Source organism: Pongo pygmaeus, chromosome X, assembly GCF_028885625.2.
Source record: "Pongo pygmaeus isolate AG05252 chromosome X, NHGRI_mPonPyg2-v2.0_pri, whole genome shotgun sequence".
NCBI lineage: Eukaryota > Metazoa > Chordata > Mammalia > Primates > Hominidae > Pongo > Pongo pygmaeus.
In genome coordinates, this window is record NC_072396.2 from 81,610,008 (window position 1) to 81,621,412 (window position 11,405).

Sequence of the window (11,405 nt, forward strand, 5' to 3'; positions counted from 1 at the left end):
ACCAACCACTGCTGAATAAAATAAAAGAGGATACAAACAAATGGAAAAATATTCCATGCTCATGGGTAGGAAGAATCAATATCGTGAAAATGGCCATACTGCCCAAGGTCATTTATAGATTCAACACCATCCCCATCAAGCTAGCAATGACTTTCTTCACAGAATTGGAAAAGATTACTTTAAAGTTCATATGGAACCAAAAATGAGCCTACATTGCCAAGTCAATCCTAAGCCAAAAAAACAAAGCTGGAGGAATCACACTACCTGACTTCAAACTATACTAGAAGGCTACAGTAACCAAAACAGCATGGTACTGGTACCAAAACAGAGATATAGATCAATGGAACAGAACAGAGCCCTCAGAAATAATGCCGCATATCTACAACTATCTGATCTTTGACAAACCTGAGAAAAACAAGCAATAGGGAAAGGATTCCCTATTTAATAAATGGTGCTGGGAAAACTGGCTAGCCATATGTAGAAAGCTGAAACTGGATCCCTTCCTTACACCTTATACAAAAATTAATTCAAGATGGATTAAAGACTTAAACATTAGACCTAAAACCATAAAAACCCTAGAAGAAATCATAGGCAATACCATTCAGGACATAGGCATGGGCAAGGACTTCATGTCTAAAACATCAAAAGCAATGGCAACAAAAGCCAAAATTGACAAATGGGATCTAATTAAACTAAAGAGCTTCTGCACAGCAAAAGAAACTACCATCAGAGTGAACAGCAACCTACAGAATGGGAGAAAATTTTTGCAATGCACTCATCTGACAAAGGGCTAATATCCAGAATCTACAATGAACTCAAACAAATTTACAAGAAAAAAACAAACAACCCCATCAAAAAGTGGGCAAAGGATATGAACAGACACTTCTCAAAAGAAGACATTTATGTAGCCAAAAGACACATGAAAAAATGCTCATCATCACTGGCCATCAGAGAAATGCAAATCAAAACCACAATGAGATACCATCTCACACCAGTTAGAATGGTGATCATTAAAAAGTCAGGAAACAACAGGTGCTGGAGAGGATGTGGAGAAATAGGAACACTTTTACACTGTTGGTGGGACTGTAAACTAGTTCAACCCTTGTGGAAGTCAGTGTGGCGATTCCTCAGGGATCTAGAACTAGAAATACCATTTGACCCAGCCATCCCATTACTGGGTATATACCCAAAGGACTATAAATCATGCTGCTATAAAGACACATGCACACGTATGTTTATTGCGGCATTATTCACAATAGCAAAGACTTGGAACCAACCCAAATGTCCAACAATGATAGACTGGATTAAGAAAATGTGGCACATATACACCATGGAATACTATGCAGCCATAAAAAATGATGAGTTCATGTCCTTTGTAGGGACATGGATGAAATTGGAAATCATCATTCTCAGTAAACTATCGCAAGAACAAAAAACCAAACACCGCATATTCTCACTCATAGGTGGGAATTGAACAATGAGAACACATGGACACAGGAAGGGGAACGTCACACTTCGGGGACTGATGTGGGGTGGGGGGAGGGGGGAGGGATAGCATTGGGAGATATACCTAGTGCTAGATGACGAGTTGGTGGGTGCAGCGTACCAGCATGGCACAAGTATACATATGTAACTTACCTGCATGTTGCGCACGTGTACCATAGAGCCTAAAGTATAATAATAATAATAATAATAAAAAAAGAAAAAAAACATAAAAAGAGAAACAACAAAAAAAGTATTTTCCCTATAAATGTCAGTTAAATTTGAAAAACAATAATTCTTGATGGCAACATAATTCAGTAATTAAAATTTAATGTATGCATCAAAAAAAAGTTTTTCTCTTTTTTTTATTATACTTTAAGTTTTAGGTACATGTGCACAACGTGCAGGTTTGTTACATATGTATACATGTGCCATGCTGGTGTGCTGCACCCATTAACTCGCATTTGACATTAGGTATATCTCCTAATGCTATCTCTCCCCCCTCCCCCAACCCCACAATAAGCCCCAGAGTGTGATGTTCCCCTTCCTGTGTCCATGTGTTCTCATTGTTCAATTCCCACCTATGAGTGAGAACATGCAGTGTTTGGTTTTTTGTCCTTGTGATAGTTTACTGAGAATGATGGTTTCCAGCTTCATCCATGTCCCTACAAAAGACATGAACTCATCATTTTTTATGGCTGCATAGTATTCCATGGTGTATATGTGCCACATTTTCTTAATCCAGTCTATCATTGTTGGACATTTGGCTTGGTTCCAAGTCTTTGCTATTGTGAATAGTGCCACAATAAACATACGTGTGCATGTGTCTTTATAGCAGCATAATTTATAGTCCTTTGGGTATATACCCAGTAATGGGATGGCTGAGTCAAATGGTATTTCTAGCTCTATATCCCTGAGGAATGGCCAGACTTCCACAATGGTTGAACTGCTTTACAACCCCACCAACAGTGTAAAAGTGTTCCTATTTCTCCACATCCTCTCCAGCACCTGTTGTTTCCTGACTTTTTAATGATCACCATTCTAACTGGTGTGAGATGGTATCTCATTGTGGTTTTGATTTGCATTTCTCTGATGGCCAGTGATGATGAGCATTTTTTCATGTGTCTTTTGGCTGCATAAATGTCTTCTTTTGAGAAGTGTCTGTTCATATCCTTTGCCCACTTTTTGATGGGGTTGTTTGTTTTTTTCTTGTAAATTTGTTTGAGTTCATTGTAGATTCTGGATATTAGCCCTTTGTCAGATGAGTGCATTGCAAAAATTTTCTCCCATTCTGTAGGTTGCCTGTTCACTCTGATGGTAGTTTCTTTTGCTGTGCAGAAGCTCTTTAGTTTAATTAGATCCCATTTGTCAATTTTGGCTTTTGTTGCCATTGCTTTTGATGTTTTAGACATGAAGTCCTTGCCCATGCCTATGTCCTGAATGGTATTGCCTATGATTTCTTCTAGGGTTTTTATGGTTTTAGGTCTAACGTTTAAGTGTTTAATCCATCTTGAATTAATTTTTGTATAAGATGTAAGGAAGGGATCCAGTTTCAGCTTTCTACATATGGCTAGCCAGTTTTCCCAGCACCATTTATTAAATAGGGAATCCTTTCCCCATTTCTTGTTTTTCTCAGGTTTGTCAAAGATCAGATGGTTGTAGATATGCGGCATTATTTCTGAGGGCTCTGTTCTGTTCCATTGGTCTATATCTCTGCTTTGCTGCCAGTACCATGTTGTTTTGTTTACTATAGCCTTGTAGTATAGTTTGAAGTCGGGTAGCATGATGCCTCCAGCTTTGTCCTTTTGGCTTAGGATTGACTTGGCAATGCAGGCTCTTTTTTGGTTCCATATGAACTTTAAAATAGTTTTTTCCAATTCTGTGAAGAAAGTCATTGGTAGCTTGATGGAGATGGCATTGAATCTATAAATGACCTTGGGCAGTATGGCCATTTTCTCAATATTGATTCTTCCTACCCATGAGCATGGAATGTTCTTCCATTTGTTTGTACCTTCTTTTATTTCATTGAGCCGCGGATTGTAGTTCTCTTTGAAGAGGTCCTTCGCATCCCTTGTAAGTTGGATTCCTAGGTATTTTATTCTCTTTGAAGCAACTGTGAATGGGAGTTCACTCATGATTTGGCTCTCTGTTTTTCTGTTATTGCTGTAATTACTCTTTTTGCTTACATGTCTGTCACACCCATTTAGACAGTAAGCTCATAGCTCATTAGTAGCAGTGAGTTGCTTTATTCATGTTTTGCTCTTTTCCTCTCCTAATTGGGCTACTTTGAAGAGTAACTGTGTGGTTTTAAGAGCTTTTGAGTAGTAGAGTATCTAATTTCCCAGGGTGGATGTCTAGGATCAGAGGAAAGAGCGTGTGTGTGTGTGTTTGTGTGTGTGTGTGTGTGTAAGTGCAGATGCTGTTATGCAATAATCTAAATAATGGTGTAAAGTGATAGTAAAATGTGGATACATCTAGTAGGGTAGAATCTATTTAAAAGAAACCTGAAAATTCACAGAGTGCAGGGGATCATGACTCATGGATGGGCACTTTACAAATCACCAGAGAAGAAATGAAAGGGGGTGAAGCAGATTGAATTTACACATTTGGGCAGAAAGGGAGGCAAAGATCTTAAAACAAAGAAGGTATAGTGGTGGCTTATGCCTGTAATCCCAGCGCTTTAGGAGACCAAGGTGGATGAATCACCTGAGGTCGGGAGTTTGAGACCAGTCTGACCAACATGGAGAAACCCCATCTCTACTAAAAATACAAAATTAGCTGGGTGTGGTGGCAAATGCCTGTAATCCCAGCTGTAATCAGGAGGCTGAGGCAGGAGAATTGCTTGAACCCGGGAGGCAGAGGCTGTGGTGAGCTGAGATTTTGCCTTTCCACTCCAGCTTGGGCAACATGAGTGAAACCCCGTTTCAAAAAAAAAAAAAGGCATATGTAGTCTGGTGGGGCTGGAGGAGAGTTCAAAAGTGCCATATGCCAGAGACTAATGGAAATGCAAAGACTTAAGGATGTGTTTGATTATAGGGTCTGAATGAGACTGATGGGTGTTTTTGGATTGAACCAACAGCAGAGACAAAAAGATTAAATCAGTATCTGGATGTACTTTTATGATTCTATTAAGTTATATGCCTGCCAAGATTTCCTTTACCTTTCTAGTAAATACTAGCATACACTGGATAGTCTGTATGTGTTGGAGGACTGCCAACAGGCGTGGGGTGATGAAGGCAGGGCCAAAGCAGAAGAGGAAGTGGGGAGGCTGGGACTCAGGGCTCCTAAAACCAATACTTCCTCTTCTGCTGCTGAGCAGTGGCAGGATGCAGAAAACATATTTAAAGAGGGTGCAGCTCAGTGGAGACCTGTTTTTAATTGACCAACTCCCAAGTGCCCTCTTTCCTCCTCTCCATGTAGCCTATTACTGTCAAATGAAAAAAAAGTTGGTTGTGCCATCCTGTAATTCTGAGCTCAGGGAGGTTAGGGACAATGCTGTATTAATCTTTTGATACAGTAGGCACTCATTAATGTTTGTTGAATCAATTTCTGAATGAATAGGAGAGTCAACAAATATGAGTGTTTTGTAAATTACAAAGCTCTTTAAAGTGTAAATTTTTATTATTCTCTTTCTTATTCATATAAGGCTCACCTACTTTGACCACACCACCCCACAATCATATCTCTCTTTGCACATAGGAAAATGTGTATTTGATGTTTATTGAGTGATTGTTTATTGATTGACTAGAGTAAAGCTACTCATCCTCTATGGAGATTTAATCTACAAACCATCAGGCTATACTAATGATCCCAATGACTTTCTTTCATCGTAGTAAAAGATTTCAGGGAGGAGGGCAGAATGATCCTTCCATCTGTGATCACTTTAGCCCTATCATTACGATAAGTAGCTTTCTTACTTCGTATTTCCAGGGATGTGCTGCCCACAGGGATATGCTTTTTGGGCGTACATTTCCAAGGATATGTATTCTCATTGGTATTAAAAACTATGGGGGAACTGATACTTCGTTGCTGACAGCTCTCAGGTGTTTCTTCTGTAGTCTCTTATTCTCCTTAAGAGGAGAACATCAAACCTATTAATTCAGGCCATTCTGTTGTCAGACAGTTGGAATCTAAACACATGACACTATCAAACCGAAAAGGACCTTGGACTGTGGCATTCAGAACTAATGACAATGTGTCCCTTTCCATTGTACTGTGCCAAAAATGCTTTATCCTGTGTAATCAGATTAAAAGGATGCATAAGACCAGAACTTAAGGGAAATGAAAGTTAACAAAAGGCAGTAGAGATCTTGAGGAGTGCATGAGTGTGGGTGACAGTGTATAGTGGAGGATATTTTCACCCCTAGTTTGGGTGATAGAAATGTGTTGCAACCTACACACATACTTTTGAACTTTTTGTAAAGCACTAACTAGAGGGCCTTTTTCCAGGAATACCTCTATAACTCTCTACCTAATTACCAGCAGCTTGGAATCGTCTGATGTTCTGAGGTCATTGCTCACAGCTAACTCTGAGGCCTGCTTCTATCATCTGGGCATTTAGATGTCTGGCTCTTGCAAAATAATTGTTCTCTAGGAGATTTCTTTTTATTTAAGGCCCTTTGTCTTAAGTAAGAATTCAAATTCAGATCAAACACAAATGGTAACCAATTTGGAATGAAAAGAAGCTTTATTACCTTCTGAGGCCTGAACATTTCCTAGGAACTTTGGAATAAGTATGTAAGACACATCTGAGATGTTTGAGTGTTGTTATTATTAGCTCAATTCTACTTAGCTTGGTGAATTCATGACAACACAAAGACAACCCTTTGTAGAAACAAACACTGTTAATCTGAAATTTATGGGAAATCTTAACAAGTCTATACTTTAGACATCTTGAAATGCTATTCAAAACTGGATTTTTCTTTCCCTTTTAGGGAAAAGGGATTGATGAAAAATAAAAGAATGCCGAAATGTCTCCTCTTTTTTCTTTAGCTCAAGGACCTTAAGTCTAGATCTGAACTCCTGTTTCTTTTCTATCAGTTACACGTATGTGGGAGCTCAAATGTCTGGGTTGTATTGATTCTGAAAGTACTCTAAACAAGAAAATGACATTTTATTCATCAAAAAGAAAATCAGCTGTGTGTTAAATGTCCAAGGGCTTATGTTTACTCTTCTATCTCTTTTCCTCTATTTCTATAAGGACCTCTTCCTAACTTATCCCCCAAATTTAAAGTATTTTTCTTTCTCTTTTCTTCCATATGTACCCACCCCCCCAATCTGGAAGAAGGACTGTGGGGCACAGAGAAAGGTGAGGTCATGATGAGATGGAGTGGAATGAGACAGAATGAAGCAGCAGAATAGAAGAATTTATGCAGTTGCTTTTTCTACTAATCCATAAAGAATTCTTAATTAAAGGCAAAAGTAATTGCCATCTGAGGGTGTTTTAGCACCTTGATTGTAACATGAATTAATGGACCTAAGATGTCTGTATTTATCTAATCAAATTAGATAAAGGAATGACTTTCTTTATTGCCTTTTCTGTAGGGATGAGGATATATACTTCTTGCTGAGTCTATTAGACTTCTTAGCAGTTTTTTTTTTTTTTTTTGAGACAGAGTCTCGCTCTGTCACCAGGCTCGAGTGCAGTGGTGCGATCTTGGCTCAGCTCACTGCAACCTCCACCACCTGGGTTCAAGTGATTCTCCTGCCTCAGCCTCTTGAGTAGCTGGGACTACAGGCATGCGTCATCACACCCAGCTAATTTTTGTATTTTTAGTAGAGATGGGGTTTCACCATATTGGCCAGGATGGCCTCAATCTCTTGGCCTCATGATCTGCCCACCTCAGCCTCCCAAAGTGTTGGGATTACAGGCATGAGCCACCACACCCAGCCAACAGTTTTATTTCTGCACTGCAAAGCAACAAATTGGCATACTGACTAATCTATCTTTTGTAGGGTTGACTAATATAAATATATCTTTCAACAGTTTGTTCATATCTGATTGAACTGGGAAAGCTTTTCTCACTGACCCTTAAATCATACCACATAGATATTCATGTGGCCTGAAACGCAAATAACACTGGAGTGAGAGATAAAAGTGACTTTAGGTCTTTCTATTTTACACACACACACACACACACACACACACAACTATACATACATATATATTTTAAAAACGTGATTTGTATTATAACCAAATCTGTGATTGAACAAGTGGTTTTATGAAAGAGTAGTGGGATATTGTGTTGCATTCAAAACTTGCTGCAAAAAACTATTTTAATCCTTAGCATATAATCCTAAGAATCAATGGGCTTGGTTAAAGTAGTAACAACAAAATGTGGACAGTGCTTTCACAGAAATACTTCTTAAATACTACTCTTAAATATTTTATTCCTTTTAGAGTTCACATTGAGGTGTGCATAAGTATTGTAGGGCTAGTGACAACTATAATCCAGAGCGTTTGATGCTACTGACAGGTCCTAAGAGTAGGATGAGGTTGCTGAGACTTAGAGTGATGTCCCTGACCTAGCAATATAGTCTAGGGAGTAGAGTGTAGCTAGTCCTACTGTCTCCCCATGCAATCAGTTTTGTTATATGTTTTATCCTCCTGGAATGAATGGAATTTAAAGAAAATCCTTCTGATGGTGGTTTGTATTTTCAAGTTGCTTTCAGATTTTGTATTTATCATTTTAAGAGATTTAGAAAATATTCCTATCAGCTCATTACTGCATTAGATATACAAACGAACCAAGAAATACTAATGGCTGTTAACTTGCCAGAGAACATCCAGTTTTTTACATGTCAAAGCAAGGGTGAACTCCCAGTTATCCCAGTTACCCCATTTCTCTCCCATTGAAATCCATGCAGCAAGATAGTTTAGAGCAGCCACTGTTAGGTGTTAGGAATATGAGAATAACAAAATGGACCAAAGTAGCGGTCCATACAGGGCAATGTTATTTGGGAGATTATAATAGTTACCATTCATAGTATTGAATTCACAAGGTTGGGTATGTACCTTAAGAATCAGCACCTTCCCTTTATTATCCTTTATTATTGGCCAATTATACTGAAAATACAAATTTATAATTTTCTATACTGTGGAAGAATCTTGCTTTCATGACAGATAAGTAGTTTCTAAATGCATCAAAATTTCATTAAGGGGAGGTAGTAGAAAATGAGAATTGATGATTCTGGGTTAGGAATACACTAACATGCTAGATTAAGTCTAAAAGCAAATAGCAAACTTTTCTTAACCTACCATTGTCTGTGTGCTTACTGGCTCCCAAACTGACTTATTTTATTTGGAGGAACCCTGACTGGCTGGTGTAGTCAATACTTAGGGGAACTGGGGAACAATTTTTTATCATGGATGAATGTAAATACAGCATTGAGGTTGTTTATGATGTAAAAACTGATAGCTTTTATTTCTAATTGAGCCATTAATAGTAAAACAACAACAGAAAACATTTCTGAATGATTAAGACTTCTGTAATAAAGTTAAAACTGTCTTGCAACAAATTTTCCTAATGTATTTTAAATGTAATGCAGTCCTTTGTATTTTATAATGCATTGTAAAAAATAAATATTTTTGTTTTTAAAATAGTGTACAATCTAGTTCAGATTTAGTTACAATTTCTTATAAAATAATCATTTGTTAGACATATGGTATCATAGCTTCTCTCTAGGTTTCAAAATAATCAGAATACTGGAAAGCAGAACCACTGAGTTCAGTATGTGGAACTCACCAACCCATTTGTTTCCTCTTGAAAACAGCTTTTTTTTGTTGCTAAGTAGAAAAATGTTCCTGGCTAAAGATTTTATTAAAATGTATGAATTTTTGGCTCTGTGTAAACTTAGTCTACACCAGATGTGTCTGAGTTACTAAATAGATCATGCAATTTTCTTCTATTCATTTATAGTTGAGAGAGCTTTATTTTTACAGTCTCTGGCCAGAACTGGCCACTTTCTAGTTGTACAGTGTGTTGCAAGAAAATTTTTTAGCCTCTCTGAGTCTATTTTCTCATTCATAAACATGGACAGTAACACTTACCTTGTCTAAATTATAGGATGTTGAAAGGTTCAGGTGGGATAACAAATGTGAAATTACCTTGTGAAAATTTTACTCTCCACTGGTTTACCTTCAGTAATCACTACATATTTATTTTCCATATTGAAAGAAAATGCCACTACGTTAGAGAAACTCCACTGAACCCTCAAAATGGGGATTTGAAAATATATCTTACATTTCTGGCTTAATTACAAAGGCACTGGAGGCTTGCAGAGTGTGTCTCCTCTGTATTTTGCCATGTTGAGCCCTAGCAGAAGCACTGAGCAACATTTGTTGACAGACTGATCATATTATCAGATTTCTGGCTAAGAAATAAAGCAGAAAGAATTCATACTAGCACCCAAAGTTAAAGCAGGTAAGGCAGATAACTTATCCCCAAACTCCTGGGAATTTGCTAAAATTTACCGTCAGCAACATTTTACTACATACTGTTCTGGTCTTAGTACTGAATACTGAGTCTCCTTACCTGCTAACTTCAAGGTCCACAGTTTCCTGTCCTTTTGCGTTTGTTCTCAGAAGCAAACTCCAAGTCTTCAGTAAATTCAATCTACCAGTCCTTGCAACTAATCCTTGTTGGTGAGCTGCACAGTATCTTGATACCCTGTAGGGTCATAAAAGCACAGTCCATTCACAGAGTGCCTGCTCTATAGGCAAGCTTCTTTGCAAAGATGGGTTGCTGCTATTTTTAAGAGGGGAGAGAGCAGGGCACATTTGCTAGCCAGTATATACAGATATACAGATTCTTCTTCCTCTTTCAGATTAGCCTTCAAACTGTTAAAGCACTCCCGGAGTCTGACTTCTCTGGTGCAAAGTGGGGGAGGGAAAGGGCCAGAGAGGAAGGAAGAATAGAAACTGGAGACTTGCAGGTTGCGTGTATGTATAAATAAACTTTTCTTCCTAGCTTCAGGAATAGAATTCTCAGGAAATTATTCAGCTGCTCTAAGATGGGAAGCAGGGAGGAGTGTTCTCTCTTCAGCTTCGTTCTCTGTGATTTCTGTGACTGTGAGGTCATTAGGCTATTTGTAGGTGGGGAAAGATAATCCTGCCAGTATATGCTAATATAACTGACATTATGTGAAACTTGATCTTAAGCAACATAAATTTCATCTCTCTGTTTCTCTCTCTCTCTCTCCTTAATGACACTTGTGGCTCTATCCACATTCTAAAAAGCCTTTTCCTTTCTGGTTCCTTTTTGAGCTTTGTTTCCTGAAATCTTCATAACAATAAATTGCCTCCATTGGATTAAAACTGTTTTTTTCTTTTTTTGTCCCACTGAAGATGATCTGGAATGACTGGGCTTGCTGTCAATGGTCCTGTGTTGGAAATTTGGGGGATCAGGCAAGTGTTCTTGGCCTTTGGCTAGGCTCTGAGGTGTTAGAGCTGTGGGGTGCTCAATATGGCTTCTGGAGAATAGGGACATAGCAGTCTGGTATGTGCTGATTGAAGCCTGGGGCAGCACTTTGATATTAAAAACCAAATTGATAAGATCAATTATCTTGAGTTATATTAAGAAGATTCTATATGGAGATGGGCATAAATATGTTGATTTTAACACTTTGTAAACATGCCCCATAACTAACAACTAGTTTTATGTACTTGTAAAATGTGAGCCCAGCAGTAGCCTTCTGGCTTGCTACCTGCTGTAGGAACAAAGTCATTTACTCAAATTTTGTATCTTTAGGTACAAGAATTACCTCACAATCAACCTGGGGCAATCACTCTAAGGCCCCTTGAATCTTTATCGCTTTTCACAGAGTTCTGGATTGTGGTGGTGATGGTGATAGTTGGAGGAAAAGGCTATCCAACCACATTTGAAAGGATGTTAACATTTGGATTCAAGACTAGACTTTCTAAT

General features: G+C 38.2%; 1 protein-coding gene across 1 annotated transcript in view; it reads right to left on the reverse strand.

Moving 5' to 3' along the window:
* The window catches only part of CYSLTR1 (cysteinyl leukotriene receptor 1), a 52,209-nt gene extending 41,719 nt beyond the window's left edge, over window positions 1–10,490 (reverse strand). Inside the window, exon 1 of the mRNA XM_054471258.2 lies at window positions 10,017–10,490. The gene's annotated coding sequence lies outside the window, so the exon portion shown is untranslated. The remainder of the gene's footprint in view (window positions 1–10,016) is intronic.
* Window positions 10,491–11,405: the final 915 nt, after the last annotated feature.